The sequence below is a fragment of the Chelonoidis abingdonii genome, chromosome 11, assembly GCF_003597395.2.
Source record: "Chelonoidis abingdonii isolate Lonesome George chromosome 11, CheloAbing_2.0, whole genome shotgun sequence".
Classification (NCBI taxonomy): domain Eukaryota; kingdom Metazoa; phylum Chordata; order Testudines; family Testudinidae; genus Chelonoidis; species Chelonoidis abingdonii.
The window spans coordinates 48,350,768-48,366,707 of record NC_133779.1 but is presented as its reverse complement, the minus strand read 5'-3'; the positions used below and the strand labels follow the sequence as shown (position 1 = coordinate 48,366,707).

The following is a 15,940-nucleotide window of genomic DNA, read 5'->3' as shown; positions in this document are numbered from 1 at the left end:
TAAAAATAGTAACCCGGTTTGACGGGAGCTGGGCTCTTCCCACCTCCATGGGAAAAGAAAAAAGTCTCCTACCTGCTCCTGTGAACTGGGATGTTCAAGAGATTTTTCCACTTCTCCCTACAAGATCTCTGCCACCTTCAGGACTAAACCAGCTGCCACAGTGTTAATTTCCCTTTGTCAAGTCAACTGAGTGAAGACAGTTGAATGCTAAACGCGAGGGGAATTAACCATCGGAAGAGGGTCTCGAGGGATCCAGTGGATTCTCCACTGCCTGGAATTTCTGAAACTGCCTCTGAGCATCTTTCGGGGTGGGGTGGGGGGTTCCAAAGCACTTAAATCATTAGGGAGCACAATCCCACTGGCTTACAATGGAATTTGTGCTCCTAAGTGACACAGAAGCTACTGAAAATCCAGGCCCTTCAACATATGCCTTAGTTCCACTATCCGTTTTTCGGCTTGATGCAGGGATCACAGGGGGAGGTTCTTTGGCCGGTGCTACGCAGGAGGTCAGACGACACAATCATAATGCTTTGAAGCCTCACAGACACAAGCTAAACTCTGGATCCACACACTTCCATGCTAGATTCAGCCTGGCCCTGAACCAAAACCCCAGAATGGCGCAAGGGAGGCCCTGTGCTACTCAGACTGGCTGTCTTTCAGATTAGGATATCAGAGCACTGTTCCAGTATCAGCTTGGGAAAGGTTTTGCAGTGTTGCCAGATCTTGTGATATTTTTCTTAAAGCGCAGCTCCTGGAGTCAGGGGAAAATCTCAGCTTTCCTTTTTAATCAGGTAAATTTTTAGCCCTTAGGACCATGGAGAAAACTGGAAAATGTGCGGGGCACGCTGCCTAACATTCAAAAGCCAGAAGGCAATTTTTTTTTTTAAAATCTCAGGATTTTGGGGGCCTCGCTCATGGTGGGGAAACTGAGGTACAGCAAAATAAAGCGACTTGCTCTTGTTCACACATGGAGTCTGTGCTGGAGCAGGAAATTGAAGCTAAATAGTGCCCTTACCACTAGACAATCCTTCCTCTCCACTTATGATTCTAGTTCAAGTTTCATTACAGAGCAGGGAGCAATTCTGCACGGGGCTGAGCGCCCTCCCCTGGAGGCGGCTGGTGCACAGCACTCCAGACCTCGCTCAGAGTCTCAGAGGATCCAGCCCCTGTTGCATCTAAATTTAGATTTTATAAAAAGGCTTTTATCAGGATCAGCAACAAAAATGCAACTGATGCATCCAATCGTCAGGAAGAAAAAGTCACAAGAGAAAATATGAGAGGGGGAGGAAAGGGCCTCAATACGGGGTGTTTATTTTTAGCTTTTAAACACAGAAAAAACAACCTGGTTGAACTGGGAGAAAATCCAAACTGTACAGTTAGATCAGCTCCAAGTTTCCATGACTTTAGTACAGGGGGGGGAAAAAACCAAAAAACTTCCAGGCAGATGCTGCTGCCAATAAAGGCAGTCTTTTAAGAAACAGGAGAAAAATCTTCTAATCTGATGATAGGAGAGAGAAAAGACAGCTCGGGATCCAATGGGACATACAAGGGAACAGCCCTTTGGAGGAAGCAGTTTAGGTCAGCGAGTCTCTGCATTGCATCAGTGAGATCTTGCCTAAATACTTGGCCGAGTGGAGGAGTTCAACTTTATTGTTCCTTATGACGGCAGCCACCGAGATCAGGGCCCCATTGAACCAGGTGCTGCACAGACATAAGGAGAGAGAATCCCTGCCCCGACCAGCCTACAATCTAAAAAGGCAACTCAGACAAAGGAGACATTGTTACTCCCCTCTTACAGATGAGAAACTGCGGCACCGAGAGAAGGGAAGTGACTTGCCCAACTTTGCAGCTCTTGCATTTCTCATGAATCAAGATGCCAGATTAAATATTTAGTAGAGAACAGAAGTTCTGTTTATCCACAGAGCAGGTACAGCGCTGGGTGAGCCTCCCATCCACACTGCCCAGCCACCATGCCGTAATCCTGACCTTCAGAGATGCCCCGTGAGAGCGAGAAGGGAGGTACATCGGACCCTCGCTAGAACACACGTCTATATAGCGCAAATTCGAAAACAACGCTGGCATGGCTGTGGATCCCAAATTTAATTACTTTAATTGCAATTCATTTAACGCAGTCCCCGCTATAACGGGGTCCCCACGTTAACACACATGGATCCCAAATTCCGCGTTCCAGAGACGAGCCGGTGCACATGTCCACAAGCCAGTCAAATACCTGGTCACTTACAGATTAGCAGTGATACTACAAAAGGGGGAATAACTGGCTGAGCAGGCAGCTGTCCTGCTAAAGAGAAGCTGTGAGTCAGAGTGGATCACACATTGAATATGAGTCAACAACGTGATGCAGTTGCAAAACACGTGAATATCGTTCTAGGGTACAGGGACAGCTCCAGGCACCAGCCCAGCAAGCAGCTGCTTGAGGTGGCCAACGGTGGTGGGCAGCACATCCGAGTCTTTGGCAGTGGGTCACTCGGAGTGAAGGACCAGCCGCCGAATTGCCACCGAAGACTGAAGCGGCGGCAGTAGAGCTGTAGATCGCGATCGCGTTTTTTTTTTTTTCTTTTTGCTGCTTGGGGCAGCAAAAACCCTGGAGCCAGCCCTGCTGGGGTGTATTAACAGGAGTGTCGCATATAAGAGATGGGAGGTAACTGTCCTGCTCTACTCGACGCTGGTGAGGCCTCAGCTAGACTAGTGCTGGTGTAGACAAAGCCTTCGAAAGACTTTCTAACTCTCAGGGGATTCAGCTCTGGAACAGGCGTCCAAGGAAGGTTGGGAAATCCCCATCACTGGAGTTTTTTATGGACAGGCTGGACAAACCTGTCAGGGCTGGTCTAGGGTTTCTTAGTCCTGCCTCAGCACGGGGAGCTGGCCCTGATGATGTCTCGAGGTCCCTTCCAGCCCAGCACTGCTCTGATTCATGCAAACTTTGCCTTGGAACAATGTTGCTCAGGCAGACTGGACCTGCGACCAAGCCAGCCCAGCCAGACTGGAGGGCAAAGAAAGGGTGTAAATAACCTGAGGAATGTTTGCAGCAGGGCCTGGCTTCCAGAGGTGCCGGAGGGAATGCGGAAGGCCCTCAGGTGAAGAGCGGAAACAGCAGGGCGGTGGCTGCAGCAGAGGAGAAAGCTTTGGAATGCCACTGGGCTCTTCAGAGTGACTGGCAGTGCCCTGCCTACTCATTTACTTCCGCAAGCCATGCCTGCCACGGGCTTCCCACTAGGCTCATTGAAGGAAGCGACACCTCCCCAATATGCCTATTACAAATAAATCAGCAGCAGCCTTCCCTTCCCAGTCACGAGGTTCCTTGCTAGGAGACACCAGCTTCTATTCTGGGTCCTGGGGTGGGGCGATTTGGGGTGGGGGTTTTTTGTTTTTTTTTTTAAGTTTGCAAAGTTGGCACTGAACCAGCATGCCGGGATTAATCGGTAGCAATATGGGCTTTGCCTCCCCTGCTGGTTTCTAAGTTAAAATCCATCCCACACCGCGCCATGCAAAATGCCTGCTCAAGCAGAATTAACCTGGAGCGGAAGAACTGACGGATACTTGTGCCAAGCCAGCCAGCCGCTGAGCTTCCACGCACAGATGAAGTAACTGACACACAGAAGAGCAACTATAATTCGCACAGATCTGTTAATAGAACCCAGGGGTCCCGATTCCCAGTCCCTACCTGATCTCACTTTTGGAGCGTGTTTCCCTCCCAGAGCTGGGAACAGAACCCAGGAATCCTGCCTCCTCCCAGCCCCCAGTTCTAGCCTCACTGCCTGCTACAAGAGCAGGTGTTGCCCCAGGTACTCTTTGATTTCAAGTCAAACTCACTGGAAGCAGGTTGGGAAGTTTGAAGGGCTCCCTAGGGCACAGGGTCCCTGTTGAAATGTTGTTGGGCTTGGAAAACAATGTGGAAAGCAGGAAAGGGTGGAATGGGAAGCATTACAATGTGGGAATGGGGAGAAACCGCTTCTCAGGGCTTCTGACTCATCCATACTCTGAAGAGACAATGCCAATCGCCTGGGTAAACAGACGCCAGTATCCAAGGAGGGTTGCGTTAGCGAAACATCTGTACAGTGCGAGCATCCTGTCGGAGCATCAAACCCAGCACTGATTCTGATCCATCCTGTATCAGAGGATGCTAGGAGACCATGCTTCCCAGAACCAGACACACCAGACCTGGGGGCCTCCCAAGGTGCCAACCCAGAGCTGAAAGCAGCCTCCCTGCCAGGCACCCACTGACCACGCCCAAGAGGCCTCTATAAGCACATGCATTTCATTAAGACGAGATGGGGATTTGCTCAGGGCTGCCAGGCTCTCAACAGGATGGAAACAGCTCATTGGCAGAGCTGGTGGAAAAGTTTTGAACAAGCCATTTTCCCATTAAAACAGCAGCTTCCTCACCCAAAATTAGAGGTGTTCCTCACTTCCTGAAATCGCAAGTACAGCTTTTGTTTCTTATAAAAGGAAGATTTAAAATGAAACTAGGAAACAAATCCATTAAATTGCATGCTCCCCCCCCACCTCCCGCCAACATTTTCCTTCACACTTTCCTGCCTCTCCCCTTTTCAGTGGCAAAATTAGGAGTGGATGGGGGAGGAGAAGGGAAAAAAAAAAGGGTTGAGGGGGGAATCTTTGGTTAAAAAAAAAAAGTAAGTTTTGAGTAGCTGGACAAGCATCCATTTTCTAAAGCCGCCGAATGAAAACTGCTTCCCATTTTTCAAAACTTTCTGTGCAAGATTTCTCTCTCTTTTTTTAACCCTATCCCCCTCCATTTTTCAGCTGGTTCTGCTCACTGGAGAAATTCACCACCAATGAAGCCCAGCATGGAATGAAACTTACAGGTCCCGTCTCTTGCTGTGTGTCTGTACTGGTCCTGGCACACTGGAGCTCTGATTTCAGACACTGCAATACACACTGATTTTTTGTGTGCTTTTTTATGATCCTGCTGTTTATGTGAAAAACAACCACCGTAGGTACTTATATGGCCATCGCAGCTTCTGAGCGCCTCATCATTTAAAAAAAACCACAACTTATTTATCCTCACACACCCCTGTGAGGCAGGGTTGTGCTGTTACCCCTATTTTACAGATGGAAAACTGAGGCACAGAGAGACTAAGTGACTTGCCTAAGGTCACAGAGGAAGTCTGTAGCACAGTAGGGAATTGCACCTGGGTTTTCCAAGTCCTAGACTAATCCCCTAACCACTGCGCCATCCTTCCTCCCACCACAACACAAGACATCTACACGCACCTCAACACACCTGCCTCCCCAACAGATCTTACCTAGCTACTGATTACTGGAGTCAGTCACTCCTACAACAGATCAAAATCTGTGAGCACAGAGCAGCTGTTTTTTTTTCAGTTGCTTAAGAACAAGAAACAGGATTTTAGAACAAATATTGCGTTTAACAAACCTCACACAGACCAGTGGCTGGAAGCGATCCCATATCCATCCAGACCTGCCACGCCCATACTGATGAGTCATCCCAGCCACTCAGCGGGTTTCCATAAGGCCAGAAATGGAAACCCCGAGTCACCATCGTTCGCTCCTGTTTGGGCTGATGTGGCCCTAGCAACGGGGTGGGCTTGGGCTCTGGTTAGGAACGGCTGCAGGTGGAGGGCAGTATTGAAGGGGAGGGGATCTTGGCTGGGTTTCACCAGGAGTGGGCCACGATTGACTCAAATGGTAATGTTTAGCAGAGCTTTAACCATGAGCAATCAGCCAGTTATGCTGGGACAGTTTCAGGGAAAAGAGACAGGAACTCTGCTTCCCACAGAGCAGCTGAAAGGCTGGGCCAGAACTTCAGCTGGTGAGCATCAACCGATCTCCTAGCATGGTCGAGGGGCCCGTTCCAGTCATTCACACCGGGTTCAGGACACGACCTTGCTGATCTGGTGGGAATGACTTCACAAGGCGCCGGGGGGCAGAGGATCAGGCGGCCTGATTTCCAGGTATCAACTGATTCCTGGAGTAACAAAGTTTCCTCTTCCCTTTGCTACAGTCTATCAGGCAGCTCTTTGCCTAGGGAATCTCCTTAGCAGCTGTATTTGGCTTAGGCAGGACATGGGGAGTTTCTAGAGCCGGGTGCATGCAAATAGTTGTGTGCTACCAGGACGTACAGATGAAAGAACAAGCTAGTGCACATGCTGACATAGGCTGAGATGCTGTGACTATTCTGTGCCCATGTAGCGCCTTGTTGCAGAGTATCTGGGAGCGCTTCAGAATCAGATCAGCCCCACACACGCTGCCCCGGGCCAGCTAAATAATTATATCTCCTTTCTACAGACAAGGAAACTGAGGCACGGGATGGGGGAAGTGATGTGCCCACAGTCTGTCAGCAGTCTGTGGCAGAGTTGGTAACAGAATCTCAGTCACCTAGTGCCCAGCCCCTCTGGCTCTCACCACTAGACAGCATTCCCAGGCCTTCATTAAAATGCCAATGGTCAAAACATTGCGTTCTCCAGGCAAAGTGGAAGCACCTGGCCGTCACACACTAACCAGACGCTGTGGCCTGTGACGTTTTGCTGTCCGATGCTGCAGCCTGCTCGGCCTTCTGCAGGACAGCCAGCCCTGGGAATGCACCACAGTTCAGCAACATACGTGTAGAGAAGCATGTTGTATACTGAATGCATGTGCTTATTTACATGCACGTAGCTGACCCATGCCGTGCAAAAGTGCGCAGCCAGGGAGGAAGTGTAGCCCAGTGGTTATTTCAAGGCAAGCACGAGGACACCTGGGTTCTAGTCACAGCTCTGGCATCGATGCCACCTTGGTGTGCCTCAGTTTCCCCATGTGCAAGAACATAATGCTACCCCACAGGTGGCTGTGAGGCTCAGGCAGCCTTTGCAAAGCACCCCATCCAACTTCACTGTAGTCAGCAGGGCCCCTGGGAGCAACAGGGGGAAAAGCTGGCCATGCTCAGGTAGGTTCTGATCTGTATTCTGCTGCAGTAAATCCAGAGTTGCTCCATTGGTTTACCCTGATCTCAGCTATACTGCAACGCCCAGTGAAATATGGAGTTACTCCAGATTCACAGCGATGCAACAGAGATCGGCATTCAGCCCTGTGTGCGTAAATCCACCCTCCAGCCTCCCTGGGACCGCTCCCATCAGACAAACAGAGCATACACATGCCTCTTTGCCTTGACAAGCTAATCCAGGTCATTGGTCTTCCCAAGGCAATCCGGCAGCAAAGGACCCTTCCCTCTCTGCCTTACGCCCCATCAGCCCCCTAATGTGTGGGAAAGCAGGCACAGAACCACTGCCAGGCTCCTGCCTTGTTAACAGGGTTCTCTAGCCTATAAGAGGAGCTGTGCGGGCTAGAAAAAACATTTCCCAGTCACCAGACAAGAGCTTGAAGACGAGACATTTTTTATTTACAGGTCAACCCGCAGCTCATGTGCCTCCACCACACACCCCGGCTCCTTGGCTCAGCATCAGACTTGCTATCACTTCCACCGCGCAACACACCCACAGCAAACACAGCCAAGCCCCTCACAATCTCACTCGGATGACTGGCCTCATTTCCCACCCCTGCAAGACTAAGGGAGGGGAAGGATGAACTAGTGGTTAAGGCGCTGACTGAAAGGTTCTAGTTCCACCTCTGCCACTGGCCTGCGGGGGGATCTTGGGCAAATCACCACCCTGTCCATCTCAGTTTCCCCATCTGTAAAATGGACATAATAATACTGCCCTCCTTTGTAAAGTGCTTTGAGATCTATGGATGATAAAAGCTAGGGATCATTACTGCAAATCTCTGTGTGGGCACATTTAATCTGATTTAAACCTGTTTATATTGATTAAGTTTAACTCAAATCGCATCTTCAGTTCAGCTAGTGCAACTTTGAAGACAGTTTGGTTGTAACTAAGGCCCTGTCTACACTAGCACTTTTGTTGCTATAACTTAAGTCGCTCAGAGGTGTGGAAAAAAAAACAGTCTTTTGAACAACGTAAGTTACAGCGACAGAAGTGCCCATGTGGACAGTGCTATATCAGTGGGAGACGCTCTCCCGTCAACATAGCGACCCCTACTCGTTGGGGGTGGTTTAATTATGTCCTTCCCATCGGCACAGGGCGGCTACACAGGAGATCTTACAGCGGCACAACTGTATCGGTAGTGTAGACATAGCCTTAACCCTTGTCTAAGAGATAGTCTTCATGCAGAACTACTTTACCACCACACCAGTGTGACACCTCAAACTGATCAGCTAAACCACACAGCCTTTCGGACCCAACCCCTGTATTTCAGTTTAAAGCAGGCTTATTGCGGTTTAGTTTAAGTCAATTAGGAACAAGTTTAAGATAAATCAAAAAAAGCTGCTCTTAAAGTGAAGAAAGAATCCACACCGGGGTCTGCATAGGTTTATCTAAATCAGTTTAAAAACCAGACTTAAGGCCTTGTCTACACATGGGAAACTGACCAGCATAACTATTATAGATTGCTATTATTAAACTCTTCTGGACTAACTACCCCACATAGACACTATTCCAGAACAAAAGCGATTTTATTCCAGATAATTATTCCGCTTTGTGTATGCTGGTCAATTTCCCCATTTAGACAAGGCCTGAGTTAAACGGATGCAACTTGAGTGCCTAACACAAGCCCTAAAAGGAGACTGAAGTCCTAACAATTCCGCCCCCACAGGACAGAGATTGTGAGGAGCTTGGCTGTTTTTTCAGGGAGGGCAGCTTCAGAGCCTGAACTGTCCTCCTCCTCTTTAAAAAGCCATCGAAAGCCAGAGATCAGACAAGCAAATCACAGTGGCTCCTTGCGCCTTGGAATCTACAGGGATGTAAAAAGAACATAACGCTAACAGCAATATTCAGGCAGCTCTGAAGATCAAATAGGTGCAAATGCCGAGGGATCGCAAACTCAGCATCGCGAACCTCAGGGACTCAAAAATCATGAGTCTCACCCCAAGACACACCGAGATTGGCTAAAGCATAAAACAGCTGAGGTCCTTTTTATTGGCCTTTTGGTGTCTGAGCCTTTAGGAGTCACGTTTTCTCACTTTGCCCTGTAACCAGGAAGGCTGGAAATTTACTTTTTTTGTTAAATAAAAGCTGAGACTCTTAGATAACTACATGGGGCATAAAGAAAAACTCCAAACCTCACAGGATCATCATAAAATTGTAAGAGCTGACGACTCTGCTACTCTGACAAAAAATACGAAGGGCTGATACGTATCCTTTAAATGTAGGAATGCAGAAGTCTTGTCTAATTCCCTTTAGGGCAGAGGGCAGTAACCAAAAACTTGCTTCCAACATGCAAACGCTGTGGGTTAGCTCCTTTTTCGAGCACTTCGCCTTGTACACACATGTGAACAACAGCTGGCCTCAGACCAGAGGGAAAGGCTCGTACACAGCCGAGAGCTGCACTGAAATGGAAAATGTGACCCTCTGCCACGTCTTAGTCTTGGCTCCATGCTCCCGAAGCAAAAACGGAGCTAGAACAGAGGTGGGCAAACTACGGTCCGCAGGACCCTCCTGCCCAGCCCGAGCTCCTGGCCCGGAAGACTAGCCCCTGGCCCCTCCCCTGCAGCCTCAGCTCTGGGCGGTGGGGCTGCCCTTGCCGGGCAGCGCAGCTGCAGAGCCGCAGCCTGACCCAGTGCTCTGTGCTGCGTGGTGGCGTGGCTGGATCCAGTCGGGCAGCGTGGCTCCCTGTCCTGATGCTCCAGGCAGCGCAGTAAGGGGGTGGGGAGTGGGGTGGGGGGAAGATAGAGGGCAGGGGAGTTTGGGGTGGTGTGGTCAGGGGGCTGTGGGTATATAGGGGGCAGGGCAGTTCAGAGGCAGGGAACAGAGGTGTTGAATGGGGACAGGGGTGGGGGCAGTCAGGAAGGAGGGAAGTTGGATGGGGCGGCAGGGGCAGTCAGGGCAGGGTGGTCCGGGACGGTCAGGGGACAGGGAAAGGGGTGCGTTGGGGATGCGGGCAGTGGTCCTGGAGGGGCAGTCAGGAAAGAGAGGAAGGTTTGAATGGGGCAGGAGGGGGCAGCCAGGGGCAGGGGCAGGGGGTTCCAGGGGAGGTCAGGGAGATGGGGTGGTTGGATGGGACAGGAGTCCCAGGGGGGGCATTAGAGGGCGAGAAGCAGGAGGGGGCCGATGAGGGGCGGGGCTGGGCCATGCCTGGCGCTTGGGAAGGCACAGCCGAAACCGGATGCGGCCCTCAGGCCAAAATGTTTGCACCCCTCACTGTCGCCCCCATGTGGCTCCCCATGAGAAATGAAGGCAGAAGAGCAGGGTTAATGAACTGTATAGAACGGATGGGACTTGAGAGTGTTGGCATAGTCACAGATCAGCTACTCATCGGCCCCATTTTGCCATTCTGGTAGTGTCAGGGGGCCTTAAAGTGGGTGCAAAGAGCATCCTGAGAATCCCATGTATGTAGGGGTCTCCCAAGCCAGCATGTAAGACCCTGCGCCAGCCCTGCTCCCAGCACAGGGGGCAGATCAAGTATGTGACTGGAGCACACTACAGCTGTTCTCTGCTTCCCAGGGCCCCCCAGGGTGCCAGGTAGGGCCCAGGATATGAGAAGTGCAAAGGTGGCTTAAAGCCACCTCTCTGCTCCACCCTAGCCCTGAGCACAGGAATGAGGTAGCTGGGAAACCGGCCCGACAGTTCTCAAACCTCACAGCTAATTTACATGTCTTGTGCCAGATTTTAAGATTTGGTGAAATTGCTGCCCTCTCCTGGATGGAACTGGAATTGCCCAACTATGTTTCATATACCCTGTAATGTTAACAGGGATTCTCCTTTAGCCCGAGTGGTAGGGGCCCGTGCTTTTGGATCAGAGCCCCACTCTTGCTGGAGACCCAACATGCAGCACAACAGAGGTGAAAGCTTTGGTAGACATGGATTTATTAGACAAAAGATGCACTCAGCTCAAGTGTCCATCGCAGGCTAACCCGTGATAATCTCTTACACTGATAACCTTGCACTTACTGTGTTTATGTATCAGGGGTTAGCTTGCTACCTCTACGTATCTATATACACATAGCCCACATTTGCTGGAGCTTGTCAAACAGGTCATACAGCCGGGGCGTGATCTTCTTTGAAGTGGTCGGCATTAGGACAGCCTGGCCTCCAAGGTCTTATGCTCACTTTTGCAGAAAGGGTCACACAGTCTGAAGACTCACAAGACCAGACAGAGACAGCGGCTCAATGGAGGAGCACAGGACATGCGATCAAGGGGGACCTCCACAGTCAACGTGCCTGGACCTCGCCAGTTGTTGTCTATGTTCAGGGGGGGTTGGGGTTTTTTTACACATAGAGCGGGTAGATCAACAGGCTGTTCTGAGGTTAAGACTCAGACTCATAAACTTTAAGATCAGAAGGGACCATTGTGATCATCTAGTTTGACCTCCTGCCCATTGCAGGCCACAAAACCTAACCCACCCACTCCTGTAACAGACCCCTAGCCTCCGGCTGAGTCACTCAAGTCCTCAAACCATGGTTTAAAGACGTCAAGTTACAGAGAATTCCCCATTTACACTAGTTTAAACCTGCAAGTGACCTGTGCCCCATCCTGCAGAGGAAGGTGAAAAAAAAAAAGCCTGGGTCTCTGCTAATCTGACCCAGGGGGAAATTCCTTCCCGACCCCAAACATGGCAATTAGTTAGACCTGAGCATGTGGGCGAGAGCCGCCAGGCAGATACCTGGGAAAGAATTCTCTGCAGTAACTCGGACACTGCCTGAGACTCTGAAGAGCTGGGTTCGATTCCCAGCACTGCCACAAACTCCTTGGGTGCCACTGGTCAAGTCATGTCATCTTTCTGTGCCTTTGTTTCCCCCAGCTCTAAAATGGGGAGAACCATCCTTCCTTTCTGGCACCCTGAATCCATCTGGTCTGTTTAGACTGTGCTCTCTCTAGGGCAGGGACTGTCCCTCCCTAGTGGTCTCTGCAGAGCCTAGTACAATGGGCCCCAGATCTTGTTTACTACGTGTCTGTGCAGTGTCCAGATCTCCGTAGGAGTCTGTAATACAAACAGACTCAAAGAAGCACCCACAGAGCGCTGGAGATTTTCTGCAATTTAATCGTGAGTGACTGGGAAGAACTGATGTAGCCAAAGATAATTCGCCCACGCAGCAACTCCTCTCTAGATAGTATCCAGGATCCTGGTTCTATAACCAGAGCTCCTCTGGGTCTCCAGTTGTCTGGGGGGCGAGCAGACAAGACCTGAAATTCTAACACAGGAGAGAAGTTCTGAATCAGGGACTTGCCAAACGGGCATCAAAGGGTGGTGACAATCATACTGGGAAATGGGAGGGAGCTCCCCACTAGATGCTCTTTATCCATCATCAAGCCGCAGTAAAAGAAACTCTCCTCTCCCTCCGCCTTTTGCACATATTTTTATATGCAAATTTCCAGTAGGTAATATCTGGGGAAAAGAAAAGGGAATGCAGGTTCCTGTTTAAAGATAAGCCACGACTGACCTTGCTGGAACAAAGGGGGGTTTATATTTTGACTGGCAGGGAAAGACGCAGATAAATGCAGGAGAATTATTTACATTTACACAAGGCCGGGGCATTTGTTTTGCATGAGATAGAGAAGCAGCAGCATCAGAAGAAAGACCTGACAGAAGCTGCTGGCAGCAGACGGAGGAGCCTGCTTGTTTGCCCAGTTCGGGATGCCTGTGAATGAGTCATTTCCCTTTAAAGCAAGTTTTCAACTCCTGTTGTGTCTATAAACGTGGCATTGTAGGGCTGGCAGTAACTGCTGCTGCAGAAAATGGGCCTGTAAATTCAGAGGGAAGAGAAGAAAGGAAAAAAAGAGAGGACGAGGGAGGGAGAGAAAGAATTCAATTTTGTCTAAGTACCGACATGACCCTCGGAAATGTAGTATTTGAGGCACAAACACCAAAGGAGGTAGTGTTGCCTAATGGATAGAGAACTGGGGATTTGGACTCGGGAGACCTGAGTTCTAATCCTGACCCTACCACTGGCCTGCCAGCTGACCTTTGGCAAGTCCCCAACCCTCCCTGTACCTCAGTTCCCCATCTGTAAAAACAGAGCTATTACTACTGAAGTGCTTTGAGATCCACAGCTGAAAAGAGCGAGGTGTGATGATGATGGGATTTTATCTTCACAATCCCCCTGTGGGTGGTAGGGAAGGATTACTCCATTTCACAGACAGGGAATGGAGGCACAGGGGAAAGGTCATACAGGAAGTCTTGCAGAACCAGGGATTGAACTCCAGTGTCCCACCCACTAGCCAATCCTTCCTTCCATGTACAGTCAACGATCTGTGCTGCAGTCAAACCGGCTCTGCTGTCTGCACCCAAAGAGAACGGCAGATGTTTGCAACGTGCCCTGGCTGGCAGTTATTCCAAAGGCTCTTTTGTGGCACATCCAGAAACACAAGCATGCGCCTCCCCGCAAGGAGCAGCGACAAGGTTTGTTAGCATAGCGCTCGGCTCTCCTGTACGTGCACGCACGGAGTAAACAGCCCTGCCGCGACCTTTGTGCGATCAGGATACAGAGTAACCGAGAGTCGTTAGGGGACTATGAACAGCGCCTTGTTTTATGAACGGGGCTGAGATTTATGAGAAGAAAAATGCCAGCACCGGGTACACAGCAAGTCTGAGCTACCACTAATCTTTGATTCTGTTCATGACCAAGGCCAGAAATCATAAGCAGCCCGACGCTCAACAAAAGGAGCGTTGACATCCAACAGAGAGAAGTTAGCTTGGTAATCTATACAACTTTGCCAACCCACAGGGTGGGTGAAGGGGGAGCATTACCCCCATTTTACAGATGGGGAAACTGAGACACCAAGTTTACTGAAGTATCCATTTAGCTCTGGGGGCCTCTGGAGCCTGATTTTCAGAGGTGCTTAACTCGGAGTTGTGGGTTCCAACACAGGAGATAAAAAAAATCTGCCTCCATGTGTTCCCAAGCTGGGTGCACAAAATTAGACAGACACTTAAACTTTAGGTCTAGTGTTCCTCAGGATCACAGAAAGCTACCGACAGAGCCAAGACTAGAACCCAGGACCCCTGTTCTAACACAACAGCAGACTCCCCCTCCCAGAGCAAGGAACTGAATCCAGGAGTCCTGAACTCCGGTCTCCAGCTTTAACCATCAGACCCCATTGTTTCCCTATGGTGAGAAGTGAAAATTTCTCATGTCCAATGCCCACTTCCCAGCGCAGTTGAGGAACAAGAGGGGAAGGAGATGGGGAAATTCTGACTCACTGGACAATCATCTCACTCCCTGTAGCATGGAATCCAATTGCCCTGACTCCGCTGCCTAGACTGCATATCCAGCGTGGGTGTATCCCCCCCCAGGGCAGGGCGGGGTTGGCAGCACTGCAGTCACTTGGTGCCAGCTCAGGAATTCAGAGCGACCTCCTGCCAGAAAGGACAAACAAAGCTGGGCTTCTTGCTTGGCTGCATTGGGGGAAGACAAACGCGTGCTTGGCTGCTGTGACATGAGATGAGACCGACCCAGCCCAGTAGGGCTGTTCTTGCTGGAGAACTGAGGGCTCCTCACTCCCCATGTGCAACAGAGCAGGTTGCTTTACTGGCTCAATACACAGCCCCCTCAGACCCACAATACTGCCCACTACGCCAGAACAGCAGTCTGCAGCTGGCCACGACATTCTGGCTGCGGGACTATCCCGGTTCTCCGGAGAACCAGGCCTCTGGCTTTTGTCTATGCTGGGGTTTCAGCCGCCACTGCCCATTCACCCTGGGGCAGAACCATTTGTGCCAGGGCAAATCCCCTCCGCGTTAGGGGCAGTTGCACTGGCACAATACAGAGATGGCTGAAATTGCAACGCAGGCAAGGCCTCTGATCCAAGCAGCCAGGTGCGGCAGGCAGAGGTAGCGGCTAAACAGCTGGGATCACTATAGAGAGACGACATTCTGGTTAGATCACGTTTCCACCGATGCACATATGTCGGCTCATGCAATATTTAAGGAAGGAAACAGCAGCAGAGCATAATGTGTGTGTGTGTGTGTCAGGATGGGAGGGAGGAAGGCAGGGAGGCAACCACCACCTTTCCATTCAGTTTTTACAGCTTTCCCCAGAAGCAACCACTCCCTGGAGAAATTCTGCTTGCAGGCAGCTGAACATGAGTCACACCCCGACCCCACCACTTTTACCAACCAAGAGAGCAGAATTTCCTCACTTCCTCTCAATTCCTACTCCAGGGCCCGGGGCTGCAGCAGAGCAACACGAAGGGATGCTGAGCATCCAGCATTTTCCACAGTTCAGCGGACACAGGATAGAACTGGGAGCCAGAGGGGTCAATTCCCTGCTTGGCCCCCGACTCACTGTGGGTACGTATACACAGTGACAGCTGTGCATGGGCTAGCCACCCAAGCCAGCCCAACTCCTGCCAGCACAGGTAACAACAGGAGCGAAGACAGGGCAGCGCATGCCTGAGGACAGGCTTGTGAGCCAACCACGCACCCGGATGGGTTCGCTGCAGTGTCATCTCTGCTACTGTCCCGCGCGCTGGATGGATTCAGCCTGTGCATAGCTAGTGCTGTGAGACGAACCCTGTGGGACCTTGGGCAAGTCATGCGGCCCCTCTTTGTGCCTCAGTTTCCCTTGCCACCCCTTGTTTTGTTTAGCTTGTACGCTTTAACAGTGGTGCCCCAGGCTCAACTGAAGTCTCCAGACACTACTGTAATACATATAATATGGGGGCAGGGGATTGTTACTGCCTTGTACCTACGGCATCATAAGCTGGCCCAATACAGGAGGCTTCCACCTCCTCCGGGGGTTTGCAGGCACTAAGACCAATGTAGAAAGCACGTTCAAAGCAGCCACTCAGCACAATGGCAGGATAGGTGAGCTCAGCGCCACATCCCCTTATGAGCAAAGAGCTCCATGAGCCTCATCTGCTGCTGCCATCACAGAAAGGCCGGCATCAGATCCAAAGCTGTGCATTCCCAGGGGTTTCTTTCCTCTGCAGGAAGCCAGGGAACAAAACA

The 15,940-nt window shown here is 50.7% G+C and overlaps 1 protein-coding gene and 1 long non-coding RNA gene across 2 annotated transcripts in view; both read right to left on the bottom strand.

Annotated features, from left to right (window-relative positions):
• LMNA (lamin A/C) overlaps nucleotides 1-15,940 on the bottom strand; it is a 51,981-nt gene that overhangs the window by 24,092 nt on the left and 11,949 nt on the right. The window lies entirely within an intron of this gene.
• Nucleotides 12,432-14,816, bottom strand: LOC142047531 (uncharacterized). Its single transcript, XR_012656851.1, has 2 exons — nucleotides 14,192-14,816; nucleotides 12,432-12,732 (listed from the first exon to the last, which is right to left on the bottom strand). It is a non-coding gene; the product is annotated as an uncharacterized LOC142047531 (long non-coding RNA).